Source organism: Lissotriton vulgaris, chromosome 1_1 (genome assembly GCF_964263255.1).
Source record: "Lissotriton vulgaris chromosome 1_1, aLisVul1.2, whole genome shotgun sequence".
NCBI lineage: Eukaryota > Metazoa > Chordata > Amphibia > Caudata > Salamandridae > Lissotriton > Lissotriton vulgaris.
The window spans coordinates 726,278,973-726,295,812 of record NC_141685.1 but is presented as its reverse complement, the minus strand read 5'-3'; the positions used below and the strand labels follow the sequence as shown (position 1 = coordinate 726,295,812).

The 16,840-nt window shown below is 45.3% G+C and overlaps 1 protein-coding gene across 6 annotated transcripts in view; it reads right to left on the bottom strand.

Annotated features, from left to right (window-relative positions):
* The window catches only part of LOC147747718 (complement factor H-related protein 3-like), a 966,023-nt gene that overhangs the window by 399,629 nt on the left and 549,554 nt on the right, over window positions 1-16,840 (bottom strand). The window lies entirely within an intron of this gene.

Sequence of the window (16,840 nt, the reverse complement as noted above, 5' to 3'; positions counted from 1 at the left end):
CCTTAACTACTGGAATATTTCCACAAGAACTCAAAAAGTCATACATACACCCTTTACTGAAGAAAACAAACTTGGAACCGCTGAACCCAGACAACTACAGACCCATTACAAATGGACCCTTCCTGGGCAAACTGATAGAAAGAGCAGCGTTCGCCAGATGTCACAATTCATAGAAGAGAATGACATACTTTCAGATTTCCAAACAGGATTTAGTCCGGGAAGATGAACAGAATCTGCCCTCCTTGCCATCTGGGATGACCTAAAGAATACAGTTGACCGCAACAGGGTTCCTGCGCTACTCCTCTTGGACCTCTCAGCTGCCTTTGATACGGTTGACCATGACAAGACTTTATGGAGCCAGCATAGAGGGAACTGCTCTAAACTGGATCGCGTCCTACCTTCGAAACAGAACTAATGTCATCCATACCCCACCTTTCTCATCCAAACCGTACTCCACAAAAGCAGGGGTCCCTCAAGGTTCTATTATCCCGCCCATGCTTTTCAACATCTACATGAAGCCTTTACCAGTACTGATCCATACATTTCACCTCACGTGCTACAACTATGCAGATGAAACGCAAATACTCCTTCAACTGGAATGCCACAAAGACATTGGAAAATCACCAATTTTCAGCTGTCTCAGAGCAGTGGATCAGTGGATGACTTCGAGTCATCTCAAATTGAATGCTTCAAAAACTGAAATACTCACATGTGGCGATTGGAAAAATTACAACCCGCTTGCCGCATGGCCTGATGAACTGGGATCACTGCCTAAAGTATCGAAGGAAGTAAGAAACCTCGGAATGACCATGGACTCCAATCTGTCAATGGATGCCCAAGTGGATAAACTAGCAAGATCAAGCTTTGCTACTATAAAAACGCTGTGACTAATTTTCCCTCATTTGGATTTCCACACAAGGTCCAAGCTACCATCTCCCTTGTTTTATCCAAACTCGATTACGCCAATAGCCTCTACAACAGATCACCTTTAACAACCATTAAAAGACTACAACGGATTCAGAACTTGGCTGCCAGACTACTCTTGCATATCAAACCACGAGACCACATCTCCCCTGCCTTGAAAGCCCTGCATTGTTTACCGGCTGTCAGAAGATCCACGTTCAAGCTGCTTTGTATTACCCACAAAGCAATACATGGAATAGGACCACTCTTCATCAGGAATAAAATTACCAAACACATTCAACAAAGGAACCTCCGCTCTAAAGGAGCATCTCGCCTCAAAATCCCACCATACAAGAAAAAAAACCTGGGTGGCACATCCTTCTCTGTTCAAGTAGCCAAACTATGGAACTTTTTACCCCCCAACATAAGATCCACCGACAACCACCTTATCTTCAGAAAACTACTCAAGATTTGGCTCTTCCCCACATAAGCACCATACGGAAACATACATTTACAGCATACCCCTCTGAATATAAGCATTTGTTTTCACTATAGATATGTACCAATCTTTGTGTATTACTTTATAAAACATGTAAAATAATTATGTTGTTAAGAGAAAAGAAAAAATAATAATAATAATATTAATCAATAAATAAAAATCATCTTTGGTGTACATGTACATACTTCCATTGTGCATCTATGTACCTTCCATGTACTTGGATCTGTGTTTCTGTTATTTTTCTCCTGAAAAAGCATAACCAATGCACTACCCTATTTCTCATCCTGTGCCACTATCAATATATTTAATCTAAATATACTTACTTCCTTTATGTATCTATATACTTTCAATGCACTTATGGATCTATATATTGATCACTTTCTTCTAAGTTAGCATTTCCAATGCACTAGCATATTTCTCAGCAATACTTCCCTCAATATATGTTTTAGCCCAGCCTTCTGACTCATCTCAAACTTCTTTCTACTACTCCTTCCAATGCACTACTCTATCTCTCATCCTATACATTTATCAATATATCCTCTACATCCACACTCTCATTTATCCCAAACCCCATACCACTACTATGATCACCAAAATAACCCTTTCTAGACTCTCTCGTGCTCTACCCCTTCTTGTATCATCTGACACCTCTTTTTACTACACCGATCCCTTAACCTCTTGGCTGCTAATGACAAGGGTAACTCGTCATGGACTTTCCATTGATTTCAATGGAAATTAAAGACAAATTCAAATAATGCCTTAGCAGCCAAGAGGTTAAAACAAACTTTTCTAAACTCTCCCATCTGACTCCTCCCCTCCAAAACTTCTTTTAACTCATCCCAAAGCCTCTACCTACTGCTAAAACCTAGAAAAAAAAATCCTTCACTCTTTTATCCCTCCACTATCCTTTTCAATCAAAATTAACAGACTAACATGTTCACTTCTAAATTTCCATATTCAATCATACTAATATACTGCCCAAATAACTGAATAACATATCTACTACTTAAATTATTTCATATTTATACTATACTAATTTTCAACACTAATTCTTACTGGGTTCCGGAGTGGCGTGCTACTCACCAGAAAAGCACTTCAACACCCATAAGGGGTAAGAAGTGCTATAGGAATGCAAATCTTTCTTCCCCTTCTATCCCTCCGCTATCCTTCTCACTCCAAGTAACAGACTAATATCCACCACTGAAATTACCTCATATTTCACCACATTACTTCACCACTAATCCATTATAGGCTTCCTGAATAGCGTGCTTCAACAAGCGATAAATAAATACAAACCTTTGTCCTCCACTATCCTTCTGCTATCTTTCCAAATCCAAATAACTGACTAACCTATCCACCACTTAAAATGTACTTGCATGTTTCACTATACTAATTCCACACTAATCCTCTTTGGGTCCCGGAGTAGCGTGCTACCCGCCCAAAAAGCTTTTCGACACCTCGTCAGTGGTAGTAAGCTCTATATAATGCAATTACAATACATTACAATACAATACAGGAACCCACAAATGACTTTTTTGACTCATTGAAGCCTATCCAGAGGTGAACGAGGAATCCTACATCAAGTATCAAGTTGGGAATTTATTCAAAATCTCACTAAAGAAGACAACATCTCTGAAATATATATGTAATTGTTGACTCGTTATTTTCAGGATCAGTGTCCCAACCTACAAGTCAAATAAGAATATGCTTTGAGTTGTGTGCGTACCGTCACAAGGGGTACACTATGGAAGTCTGGCTGTTTTTCCATTTAAAAGCATTTCAGGAATCAAAAGTGTGAGCCTGCATTGGTGCATGCTAATTACATGGCACATTGAAATACATTTTTTTTATTAGGCTTGCTCCCTCCCTTAAGTTTCTCATATGCTCTGCTTCCTCTCAGCACTGCCGCTTCAAGCTGAACTCCTGAACTGTTTTACATCATATAGTACAGGTTTACCCGCACAAACCTATCCTTTTTTTCTCCTGCCATATTTATATAAATATACAACCCTGACCCCTTAGAGTAGAGATGTTTTCCTGCTCAGTACTGAGAGAAAATGACGAACTGTCAGTGACGGAATATACAATCCCATAGAATATTGCTAAATAGCATAAACATCAAGAGAGTAGAAAATTATTTAGGACACTAACAGGATAGGGAAATGCATAAAATACCAAATATTTATTTCAGTCCTCCTGTCTCCCTACAGGTCATCTTCAGTCCTGGCAACTTCTTTGTTCATTTTATTCTGGTACCTCATTCAATTTCCCTGTTGTCACTTCTGCATGGTTCTCTTCCTGCAGTAATTCATCAGTTCTGCTTCCTCTGCAGCCTCTTTTATCCTACTTCTTTCATACTGTGTCCCTGGACTAATACTCCCTCGAACAGTGTCCCTTCACTCCCACCACTTCTGTAGGCCTCACTTCCGAGGTGCATCCCTTAACCATAACAAGTGTCATTATCTTCCTTGAGTTTTCCTATAGAATTGTACTCACACTGCAATGTCCAATTAGATCTGCACTTTCCCTAATGTGTTGTTACAGACCGGCTTATTTCCCTCTTGCTTTGCTACAGTGGGAATCAATCTATCCACCTAGCTCCATCATGGTGTCTTCATTGACACCCACGGATTTTGGATAGTGTCACTGTTAGATTTGGGGGTCTCTAGTTGGCAGAGGTAGGTACCTTTGTCCAAATAAGGACCCTTACATCTAGTCAGGGTCAGAGGGTACACTCCTAAAATAAGCCCTGCTCACCCCCTTGGTAGCTTGGCACGAGCAAACAGGCTTGTCTCAGAGGCAGTGTGTAAAGCATTTGTGAACACATACAGTCATCAAGTGACAACACCGCAGATGGACACCACACCAGTTGTATATTAAAAATAAGTAAGTCAAAGTCAAAAGAACTTTATTCGAATGTACATAGTAACATTCATAAAAGCACATTTCAATAAAAATTTTACAATTATTTCATACATTACTAGAGATCACAAAAAGTATCAGTTTACAGGCAGAATACACAGTTTAAAAACAATCAGATTTAAAGAATTAAAAGAGAAACTCTCGACAAGAACACAAATTATCCCTCCATGCTTTTCCTAAATTTGATCGCAAGTTTTAAAAAACTACATACAAACAAAGTGCAATCACTACTTAGTAGTTAGAGATAATAAAGTGCTGGTCGAATTTGTGCAAAGTTCAGCTTTTTGACTACTGGTTTTAGGTATAATTTCCTCGGTATCAAGTAAAAAGGGCAGATGAATAAAAAGTGTGCCAAATCTTGTGGAGACTTATCGTCGCAGCCGTAAGATGGCAACACTTGGCCCCAATGGGCCCCCCTCGGTACTGCCAGTAGAAGGTGGAATAGATCTAGGCGGAACCTCGAGAGTAAAAAACGGTCATAGCCTGTCGGGGACCATGACAGGTACGGTTCCATATATACAGACGTTTTTACAAGTACATGTTTCCGTACACTGTCTTTCTTTAATTCGGCCTCCTCCCGGGCTAGGTACCTAGAGGAAAGAAATAACTTCTTCACAGAAGTAACATCCGTTTTTCTAATGAGTTCAGGGGTTGTAAAAAGATTAGGGCGCCCTAGTTCAATTAGGCACTTTCTAATATATTTAAGCCAAGGAACTTTAGATCCGTTTTCCCAAGTTATTGCTTCTTTTAAGATTTTTTGGGTTAAAGGTATTGCAGTATTTGTCCAGCAGTTTAGCCAACAAAGTACAGGGTTTAAGGCTAAACTGTCGCTCAAGTATGACATACCTAATTCTTCATGAACGGTAAAGTTACCAGTGCCCCTTGGTACCCTCAGAACTATTTTTAGGAAGTTATTTTCTACAGTTTCCAGACCTCTGTGGGAAGTAAACCCCCATAATTCACTACCGTAACACGCAATGGATATACTTTTTGCTTTATAAAGTTGGAGCAATGCAGCCACTGGTGAGTTACCCATTTTCCTTGCAAAATCAAGTATGGCAGCATTAGCCCTTGTTACCTCTCCAATTTTCCTCTGTATAGCAGGTCCCCAATTCAGTTGGTGGTCCAAAAGGACACCCAGGTAGGAGAATGTCTTTGTCACAGGATTTTTTTCCCCGTCTATATTAAAGGTATTTGATTTTTTGTACCCCAGGCCTACCTTCATGACATACGATTTTGAGTTGTTAATGCTCAAATCCCGGGATTGCATAAAGTCATAAAATGCTTTTAGTAGAGTTTGTAATCCCGCTGCTGTCCTGGAGATCAGGACTGCGTCGTCCGCATAAAGCAGTACCGGCAGTCCTTTCCGGCCTACATAGGGGTAATCGACTCCTGTGTCTAAGAGATATTGTTCTAAGTCGTTGATATACAGATTGAATAGGAATGGGGCTAGAATACACCCTTGGCGATCACCACGATGTATTCCAAATTCCCTTGTTACTTTTAAATCTTGAGTATATCTGACATTAGCTCGTGTATCGGAGTGCATGTCGGCTATGAAGTTTATCAGATTCTGCTCTATGCCCATTTTAGCCATGACATCCCATAATCTACCCCGATCTACGCAGTCGAAAGCCGACAATAGATCCATGAATGCCATATGGATTGTACCTTCTCTGGCCATAGTATATTTCCCTATAATCATATATAGGTTCAGGCATTGGGTAATCGTTGAATGGCCAGGCCTGAAACCATATTGAATTGGGGAAATTATATTATTTTCATCGGCCCAAGTTGTTAATCTGTTTAAAATTACACCCCCTACCACTTTTGCTATGGAATTAATTAAAGATATTGGTCTATAGAGAAGTGGACTACTGCGATCACCTTTTTTAAATACAAGTACTATAGTAGAAATCCCCCATGAGGGTGGGCAACCAGACGATGCCGCTGCATTAATTACTGCGGTAAGGACTGGGGCCCAAAGTGATGGCAGGGATTTAAAAAGGTCCGGGGGGAGGCCATCAGGCCCACGGGCCTTGTTACAAGTTAGGCCTTGAATACCTATTTCAATCTCTTTAGCTGTAAAGTGCAATAAATTCTCCATAGGAGTAATAGAAGAATATTCTGCCTGGGGCTTATTACTTTTAAAAATGACGCTAAAGTGAGTGACCCAGTCTTCCTCAGGGATATTTGTGCCAAGTGCCGCATTACTTGGGTCGTCAAATAATGGCTTATTTATGATTTCCCAGAACCTGGCACTATTACCCAGGATTTTCGGGTCTAAAAGAGACTCCCAGGTGCTCGCCTTAACCTCTCTTTTCCGTGTTGCCAGGCATTTTTTATACTGTGTACGCATAGCTTTAATACAGGCTGGGTCTCTAGGTTTAACTTTTAAGGCTGTCTTGAGGTCTCTATTCGCCTTGGAGCAAGAATGATCAAACCATTTTGGATTATTTCCAATACTCCCTCTTACAGGCACAGTTAATAAAGACCCCACTACTGCAGCGATCCCCTCAAAAGCAGACAAAATTTGACCGGGAGATGATGTAGATGACACACAGGTTTCGAGATCCAAACTGCAGAGGTTATTTATCGCTGTGTATAGATTATCACAGTCCACCATAGTCCATTTTAATCAGCGCTTTCCATTTATAGTTTTTAAAGTTCCACGGCTTTCACTGTTCTTTCGCAATTCCTGGATACCTCCACCAACATTAATAGAAATCGGTTTATGATCACTATGGGTATTCCATTAAATGCGGAAATCCGAGGCAAAGTTCACAAGATCAGTGGATAATAAAATGTGATCTATGTATGAGCCTTTTGAGTTACCTTTAAACGTAGGAACTTGGAAGAGTGTATGCTCCGGTGTCTCGGACATGGCAGCAACCAGATTATACTTGTCCATCATATTATTAAGCAGTGTACCGCGCCGCGAGTTGTCAAAGTGAAATCCTTTTATGCTATTGCACCCTAAGTATCCAATGGGTGTCTCTCCAGGATTCCCACAGGGGTGTGTATTAAAGTCACCGGCAATCAACAGTTTACTCGACAGTTTCTCTTTGTTGTCGCTCAAAAAGTCACTCAAGAGCTGTAGATTGCATTCTCCAAACTGATTTGATGCGCTATAAAAGTTAATCAAGGTCAGAGTGGATTTACCCCTTTTTAGCTCAAGTACTTGTAGATTCCTGTTACCTGTGTGTCGGATGGTTTTATGGTGGGTAAGAGCCAAACTTATATAAATGGCCAAACCCCCCTTTGCTCTCCCATTGTTAGAGGGTTCAGCCTGGTTGAAAAAACTTTGGTATCCGGCGATGTGAGCAGATTTTTTGTCTACCAGCCAAGTCTCTTGCAGGCATATCACTGCATATTGTTTAACAAATGACAGCCAGGTAGGGTCACAAATTTTATCGGCCAGGCCTGCCGTATTCCATGATACCAGACTTGTAGAATTTAGGTCTGTACTTGAAGATACAACTGTAGCAGCTTTTAGGGGAATGGGCTCTGTTCTAGCAACTTCTTGATCTTCTAGTGCGTTATGCTGTTGTTGTTCGTTAAATAGTTCATGGCTGAAAGCTTGTACGTTATTTATGAACAGCTCAGGACTATTTTGTGGGGATAAGCACTCTTCTGAAGTTCTTGTGATGATGCCCATTTGCTCAGATGTTGGAAGACAAATAGTAGTGTCAAAAGCATTAAGACCCTTTATGTTGTTACTTTTGTCTAATATCAACTCACATTTTGCCATATCCTTGTTCACACAGGAAGTTTGTGATTCGGGTAGTCAGTCAACCCCCTCCAAATCACACTGGCCATAAAAGGCATGAAATCTATTGGAAACAGGAACATTGTACTGCTTGTTTATGTTAGGGAAGTATTGGTATTCCTGTTGGTGTATCTGGTATAAACCTTCCCTACTCTCTGGGTACATTGCTGAATAATCTCTAGTTCTATGATTCCAAGGTATAGCGGGCCAGGATATAATTGGTCACCCAAATCATGGTGACTGGTTTTATCAGTGTTTTGCCAGTGTAGGTATTGATTAGTGTGAGTATAGGACCCTCTCTGTTCCCCATGGGGATGGGGATACCTGTTATTTGGCCCAGGACCATTAGAAGGGTAGAAATAACTAAGGTCCTTTGTACCGATCAAACTATTTGTAAAACTGTCCCTCCATCTGGTAATGTACCTTGCCACTCTGGTGTCATTAAATGTAACAATAATGCAGTCTCCTTCTGTAGATTTAAATCTGTGGCCCACCCAGTCTACCCTCCTAACATGTGCTATGCGGCCGTCAAGGTGAGGTTGAAGTGGCCTATGGGTGGTTAACCAGTGGGACACCTTATTTTTTAACTCCCCATATGTCTCTGTCTTTCCCTCAACTAGTTTAGGAACACCTATCATCACCATTGTGTATGGGTGAGACTCTGGGGAAAGATTAGTGTGTATTGGTTTTTTAAGCGGTTTTTGAGTTGAGATTACATTGGGAACGTTTGTTGACACCTTTTGTACTACCAAGGGCCTTAAGGATCCATGCTGGACAGTTTGATTGTCCAGACATAGACCCTCAGCTGCCCATTCGCTCTCGTTGTTTTCCAATAGCGGCGACTCAGGAGTGGCATTAGTATCTGGAATTTCTGCTGGGACACTAATATTATTAAGGACAGTAGAGTTTTTATTGGGAACATCCAAAACAGTACCTATCACAGGACCTGTCAACGACAAAGGTAGTGGCTGTTTAGCATTGCCAGTATCAGGAGGATTTTTTGGTCGTACAGTCTTTTTATTGGACAATTTGGATGGGCATTTAGATAGCGCCTCTTTTGCTGGTAAAGAATCAATTTTTTCCAGTATTAATGCTGAGTTTTTATTATGTGTGGAGTTGGATTTCTCCGTCAATTCTTCCAACTTAATGATTCTTTCTCTTATTGGTAGCAAGAGAGACCTTATTAGGTGTTCTATACGGTCCAAAAATATAGTATCATCTAGCGATGATGGGTCAGTTTGGCATGACCGGTGAACACTGCCCAATGTGTTATTTGATGGAAAAGACTGGTAAGTATTTAAATTGTTTGTCTGTTTTGTTGATCTAAAAGTAGACCAAATGTCTTTAACAGAAGATTTGTGTCTACAAGTAGATCGTGAAATTTGTCTCCTATTAATTTTTAACTTTTTCCTGTACCCACTTCTAGGTTTATTTATCGGATTGTCCTTTTCACTCACTGGGGTGTTTAAGGATGGTAATCCCCCTGTGTTAAATTCGCATGATAAAGTTAATGGTATGTCCTTCGTTAAAGAAGGAGTACCTTGGTGTATCTGTGGGCTACGATTTAGTAGTATGCTACTTTCTGCTTTGTTACAGATTATTGGTGTGTCTGTGTCTGGGGTAGGGGTTTCTCTTGCCTGGGTATTAGGCAAACCTGTAAACGATTGCATTAAGAGTGAATCCTGCGAGTTAGTACTAAGATCCAGTGTGTTTGTAACAGGGGTATTGTATTGTGATAAATTAGGGAAACATAAGTTAGGGGTTAAAGAAAGATGTCTCTCAGTACTTTGAATAGCATCAGCTACGACGTTGATGGTTTTCTGCAGCATGATGTCGATTGCAGTGAGGGTGGGCAAAGGTGTGGTAGGAACCACTTTGTTCCTGGTTGAAGATCTAGTAGCAATAGGTGTCTTTTTAACTTTCATCATGCTATGATTAAGTTGTCCTTGGTCTGTAAATTGAGTTGCCACAATATTATACAGATGCCTTTACTTCAGCTCGTGGATATTAGTCACTGTACAGATAGGCAGGTAATATAATTGAGTCTCTCACCTTATGCAGGAGGATTCGAGTCAAATTCAAAGGGGGGTAGCCCGTCCCATCCTCCTTGGGCCTCTGAGGGCCACAGAGGGCCCGCCCTTTGCCCGGGCTTAGCCCCGGGCGCTCCCGCGCGCTCCCACGTGCTCCCGCGCGCTCCCGCGACGTGGGGGTGACGCGCTCTTTATGCGCCGCCTGGCGCGATGTCAGCGGCGTCTCCTGCCGCTAAGCAGGGCGGGAAACGTAGTCCTGTGCTCCCCTCCGCCTGGCGGCCGCTTCTGGTTGACGGTTGCGGCGGCGGGAGGGGGACAGAGACCAGCAGGCACCAGGGTCCATGGGGAACAGCGCTGACGAGGTAGCCTCTCGCAAAGTCATGGGTCCTGTTTATTTTTTAGGCAGAGTTTCCACAGGGTTTCCACAGCGTCACCCGCTCCACCGGGGTGACGCGCTCTTTATGCGCTGCCTGGCACGATGTCAGCGGAGTCTCTGCCGCTAAGCAGGGCGGGAAACATAGTCCTGTGTCCCCCTCTGCTCGGCGGCCACTTCTGGTTGACGGTTGCAGCGGCGGGACGGGAACAGAGACCAGCAGGCACCAGGGTCTACGGGGAACAGCGCTGACGAGGTAGGCTCTCGCAAGGTCAGGGGTCCTGGTTATTCTTTAGGCAGGGTTTCCACAGGGTTTCCACAGTGTCACCCACTCCACCGGGGTGACGCGCTTTTTATGCGCCGCCTGGTGCGATGTCAGCGGCGTCTCCCGCCGCTAAGCAGGGCGGGAAACGTAGTCCTGTGCCCCCCTCCAATCGGCGGCCGCTTCTGGTTGACGGTTGCGGCAGCGGGAGGGGGACAGAGACCAGCAGGCACAAGGGTCCATGGGGAACAGCGCTGACGAGGTAGGCTCTCGCAAGGTCAGGGGTCCTGGTTATTCTTTAGGCAGGGTTTCCACAAGGTTTCCACAGCGTCACCCGCAAGTATTTTTTATATAGATTTAATACAAGACCACAAATGACAAAAATCCACAATACTGTACTTTCAAAATGGTAGAATTAGCTCAGTTCTCTTAAGATGGTATATGCAACACTTTGAGTTCAATGTACCTCAAGATACGTAACACTTCTACAAAGAAAGTGTTGTAGGGAAGGTGATGAGTCGGTTCCTTACACACAAGAACGGTGATATGCTGAAGATCTGGTGCAAAGAAACAAAGATGGCGTTGTCTTCTTGATGCGACATGCTGTGAGCCGCCACAGGCCCTGCGACACGATTCGAGGTGATACGGCAGAGTCTGATGCAACGTCAATCCTCTTCTCCACCGATGCGAGATGCTTCGACAACGATGCGAGCTGCGACAGGCCCTGTGACACTCTCCCCGGTGATGCGGCGGCGTCTGATGCTACGTCGATCCTCTTCTTCGGCAATAAGCAGCGACAGGCCCTGCGACACGCTTCCCGGGGCAATGCGGATGCATCTGATGCGATGTCGATCCTCTTCTCTGGTGATGCGAGGTGCTTTCATGTTGTGACAGCGGCAGTTCGGCGACACGCTTCTTGCTCGTGAGTCGCGCTTCCAGCTCCTTGCGACACGCAGTCCCTCAGAAAGTCCAGCACAGCTGCAGGCACTTCCAAAGAACTCTTAGGGAGCTGGTGGTTGAAGTCTGTTGTCCCCTAGACTTCAGCAGGAGGCAAGCTCTTTCTCAAGCCCTTGGAGATCCTTTACAAGTTGACAAAAGTACACACAAAGTTCCTTTCTCCTTTCTTTGACAGTCAGGCAACCACTGCAGGCCAAACCCTCAAGCTTAGGGATAGCCTCTCCTCAGTCTGTCTGGTTTCACTCCTCAGCAAAGGTTTCTTCTTGTTTCCCAAAGTGATCTAAAGTTCTGGGGTCTGGGTCCCCCTTTTTATACACAGTTTCTCTTCGTTCTCTGAAGGCAGAGAGGCCTTTGCCTAGTCCAAACCAGTTCTGGTCAGTCCTGGGGCACTTTGTTGACCTGACTCCTTTCCTTTCACAGTGCAGGGCAGGGGCATCAGACGCACCACAGGAGGTGGAGCCAGCATTGTGGACTGAAGGCACAGCCCTATGCAGGTCCCAGGTGCAACTCCTCCCACCCATCTACATGCAGATCTCTCTATTCAGCCCTGGGCTGACTCACCCTGTCTCCTGGAATCCCCCAGCCCCTGTCACTCAAACTCCAGACAAGGAATATACAACCTAGCAGAGGCAGGCTTGGATGGCTAGACAAGAAAATACCTACTTTCTAAAAGTGGTATTTTCAAACCCAGAATGTTAAAACCAACTAAAAGATGTATTTTATCATTCTGAGTTCAGGCATACTAGACTCGAATTTCTACCTAGTTCCCTGAGTCACTTAGGATTATAAGATGTAATAATAAAACTGCCCATTCTGGCCTATGGGGAACAGGTAGCCTTGCAATAGTGAAAAGCGAAAATGGCTGTAATTCATTATTTGGACATGCCACACATACCAGGGCATGTCCTACCTAATACTTACAATGCACACTGGCCTTGGGCCTACCATAGAGGTGTCTGATATGAAGTAAAATAAAGTTTTAGGGACTGTCAAGTTGGTGCACTTGCCCAGTCAGCATGGTAGTACTAGACTGCACACAGGCTCTGCAATGGCAAGCCTTAGACACACTTTTTCAGGTTGCTTCTGTGGGTGGAACAACCAGTGCTGGAAGCCCACCAGCAGCATTTGGATTACCAGCCCTGGGCACTCCTGGTTGCACTGTACTAGGGTCTGACAAGTAAACCAAACCAGCCAATCATGGAATCACTTATTCATACATCAATTTTCAATAGGAAGCACTTGCACTGTGGTACTGGACAGCAGTGGCACGGTGCCCAAAGCATTCAACACCAGCAAAAACACATGAGGCAATAGCAAAAAATGGAAGGGATACCCAGGCCAAGGTGCCAGGTCTAACACGTGTCCCCTCCAGCTGAAATGTGGGAAGAACTACACTACCTCCTGGGAGTTCTCATCACTAAGGCGGAAAAATCTAGAGAGACCATCAGCATTGGCATGTTCATTACCAGGGCGGTGTTCCACCATGAAATCCATCCCCTGTAGGGAAATGGACCACCTCAACAGTTTTCTATTCTCACCCCTCATCTGCATCAACCATCTGATGGGCCCGTGGCCTGTCTGAACCCGGAAGTGAGTCCCAAACAAGTATGGTCTCAGCTTCTTCAGTGCCCAGACCACAGCAAATGCCTCACGTTCAATAGCGCTCCACCTCTGTTCCCGTGGAAGTAACCTCTTACTGATGAAGGCTACAGGTTGATCTATGCCCTCCTCGTTCATCTGTGACAAAACAGCCCCCTCACCATGCTCTGAAGCGAATGTTTGTACTATGTACTCTCTGGAGAAGTTGGGTGCCAGGATCATGGGTGCCTTGCACATGGCAGTTTTCAGGGCCTCAAAAGCTTTCTGACAGGTGTCAGTCCAAATCCCTTTCCTAGCTGCTTCCTAGAAGTCAGCTGTGTCAAGGGTGCAAAAATGGTGCCATACCCGTGGGCAAACCTCCTGTAATGCCCAGTGAGTCCTAAAAAGGCTCTCACCTCTGTCTGCGTTTTAGGGGGCTCCCAAGTCAGGCTGGTTTCAATATTGGGTTGCAGGGGCCTTGCTGGCCGCTCCCAACCTGGTGTCCCAAGTACACCACGGAACCCTGCCCGATCTGGCACTTACTCACCTTGATCGTAAGGCCTACCTTCCATAGTGCCATCAGCGCTTCCCAGAGGCGGTGGATATGTGCCTCAGCGAGTTGCTAGAACGCCTAGTTTGGTTCCTGAAGGCCAGCATGTAGCTATATACATCCTGGGGAGGTTTCCTGGGAGAGTGCTCCCAGCCTTCCTTGACCAAACTTAGAGGTCCTCTCACTGGGTGACCATAGAGAAGCTCAAAGGCACTGAACCCTAGAGAATTCTGTGGCTCCTCACAGTATGCAAAGAGCAGGCATGGTAAGAAGAAGTCCCACTTACGCCTCATAGGTTCCTCAAGACCCATAATCATGCCTTTCAGGGTTCGGTTGAACCTTTCAACCAACCCATTTCCTTGGGGTGGTAAGAAGTGGTGAACTTGTAGGTTACCCCACACTGCTGCCACAGCGACTTCATGTACTTGGAAATGAAGTTTGTATCACAGTCAGACACTACTGCGTGAGGGAATCCCACTCTGAAGAAAATTTCCATCAGTGCCCGTCCCATCATGGGGGCCAACACTGTCCTCAGAGGTATGGCTTCCCAGTACCGGGTGGCATGGTCCACCAAGACCAGGATGAACCTGTTGCCCATGGCTGTCTTGGGGTCCAGTTGCCCCACAATGTCAATACCCACCCGTTCAAAGGGGGTGCTGACCACAGGGAATTGATTCCTCCCACTCTTTCCACTTGCCTGGCAAGTCTGACATGTCTTTAGTGTCTGAACTACTGCCCATTTGGGTCCAATAAACGTGGGGGACAAGCCTCTCAAAGTTCTTGTCCTGCCCCAAATGTCTTGCCAACAGCACATCATGAGCCAGACCCAGTGGGAAGGGTCTGAAGCGCTAGGGTACCACCAGCACACGGGCTGACCCAGGCTCAGCAACCTTAGGCTCTGTATACAAGAGATCATTCTCCCAGTAGATCCAATGTGATCCAGGCTGATCACCTGCTGCCTGGTCTGCAGCCTGCTGTCGCAAACCCACAAGAGAAGGCATTCTTTCTGCTCCTTGCAGAATTCTTCCCTGGAGGGTCCTCCTTCTTACTGCCAATGGGTCAGCTCAGGCACATCCCCCAGTTCAGCTACCTGTTCCCTTGTAGGCTCCAGGGCATCCCCCTCAAGGTCTGCCTCCTCCTGGACTGTGGGAACTTCGGGGGCCGGTTTCCCACACCCCCTGCTTCTCTCTAAGGCATGCACCTGGGCCCCCCTCTCAGGCTCCAGGTCCTCTTGAGCACCTTTACTGGCTGCCATGGACCGTGCGGTTACACATGCCCAGTCAGGCAGACCCAACATCTCTAAATGAGCACTTTGATCCACCTTCATCCAAGGTGAGCTCTCCAAATCGTTCCCTAACAAACAGTCAACAGGCATGGCGGGCCTCACTACTACCTGAAGAGTACCATAGACCCCTTCACATAAAAGGGAACCTGAGCCACCTTGCAGTGGCTCTCTGTGTTGTCAGCGGCAACAAATGGGTAAAATGCATTGGGGACAACCTGTTCTTGAGACACCAGGTGACACTAGACAGCTGTCACACTTGCTCCTGTGTCTCTAAGAGCCTCCACTCTATGGCCATTGATGGTCACCCACTGCCTGTATTCCTTAGTGGTGTCAGGCAGTTGGGTACTGGGGACCATTTCACTGTCTCTGAAAGAGACACAGGCGATTTCTGTGGGACCCCAAACCACCTTGGACTCCCAGCTCCTCCACCAGGGCTACACATACCATCTGCCGGGGTGGTGCACCAGGGGGTGCTGTCTTTCCAAACTGGTGGCACCAGGGATCATTGGCCTTATGACCCAGGTCCCCAGAGTTGTAGCACCTCAGGGGTCCCCTCCGAACAGGTAGACCTATCAGGGCCCGGGTGGTTTCTTCTCAGGGAGAGGCTGGGAACCTTTCCCTTGGTTACCTTGGGAATTACTTTGGTGACCTTTCTGGAACTCCCCCTGTTTACCCTTGACCCCCCCACTCTTCTGCTGGGAACTCTGCCCACTCTTGGCTGAGTCTCCCATGTGACCCTTGTTGACCCTGGTACTGACCCAGCAGTCCGCCTCCTCAGCAAGCTTCCTAGGGTTAGTCAGCCTGCTATCAATCAGGTGCTGGCGTAGCTCTGGAAAACATTTACTTGACAAGTGCTCCCATGCAATTAAATCAAAAAGCCCCTTAAAATCATCAACTTTGCTACCCTTCACCCAACCATCCAATGCTCTGCAGAAAAAAGAGACATATTCCACCCAGGTACTGCTCTCTATCTTCTTGCAACCTCTGAAGCTCTGTCTATACAATTCAGGAGTCAAACCATACCTGGACATTAATGCATCTTTCATCTGGCTATATGGATTATGGACTTCAGAAGGCAAGTCTAACAGTGTGTCCCGCCCCTCACTAAGGAACCGCCCCCACAACCCCACTCCCCAATCCTTCTCAGGGACCTGGTGGAAGACATGGCTACCTCATAGGCCTTGAAACACTGCCCAATATCATCATTCTTGTACACTTCTCTCACCACATCTTTAGGAATATACACCCTTGCTTTAATAGGCATAGAAGGTGTGCTGCCACCAGAGGGAGTAATTTCTAAGCGCTTTGCTTTCAATTCTATCTCCCTCAAACTTTTCTCATGCTCAAACTGCATCCTCTTTTCTTCTACGGCCAATTTCCTAGTTTGAAACTCCAATTCTAACTGCCCACTTAACTTGAGCTTGGTCAGCTCCATCTCATGCATCCTACACTCTCTTTTCTGTCCTCCAACTCCTCTGGGGACAGACTATTGGCAGAAACACTGTTACCTACTGGGGAAGTTGCTCTCTTCCCCCCTGGACCAAATGGCCCTTCTAGCTGCCCATCTGCATTTTCATCCCCTTCCTCATTCTCAGGGGTATTCCTTGCTTCGACCTAGTCCCCCAGCGCCTTTTGGTACTCATCCTTCTTGGAGAGACCGGTCAATTAAAATTTAAGTCTTCATCTGTTTTATATTGTAGCATTCCAGTTTC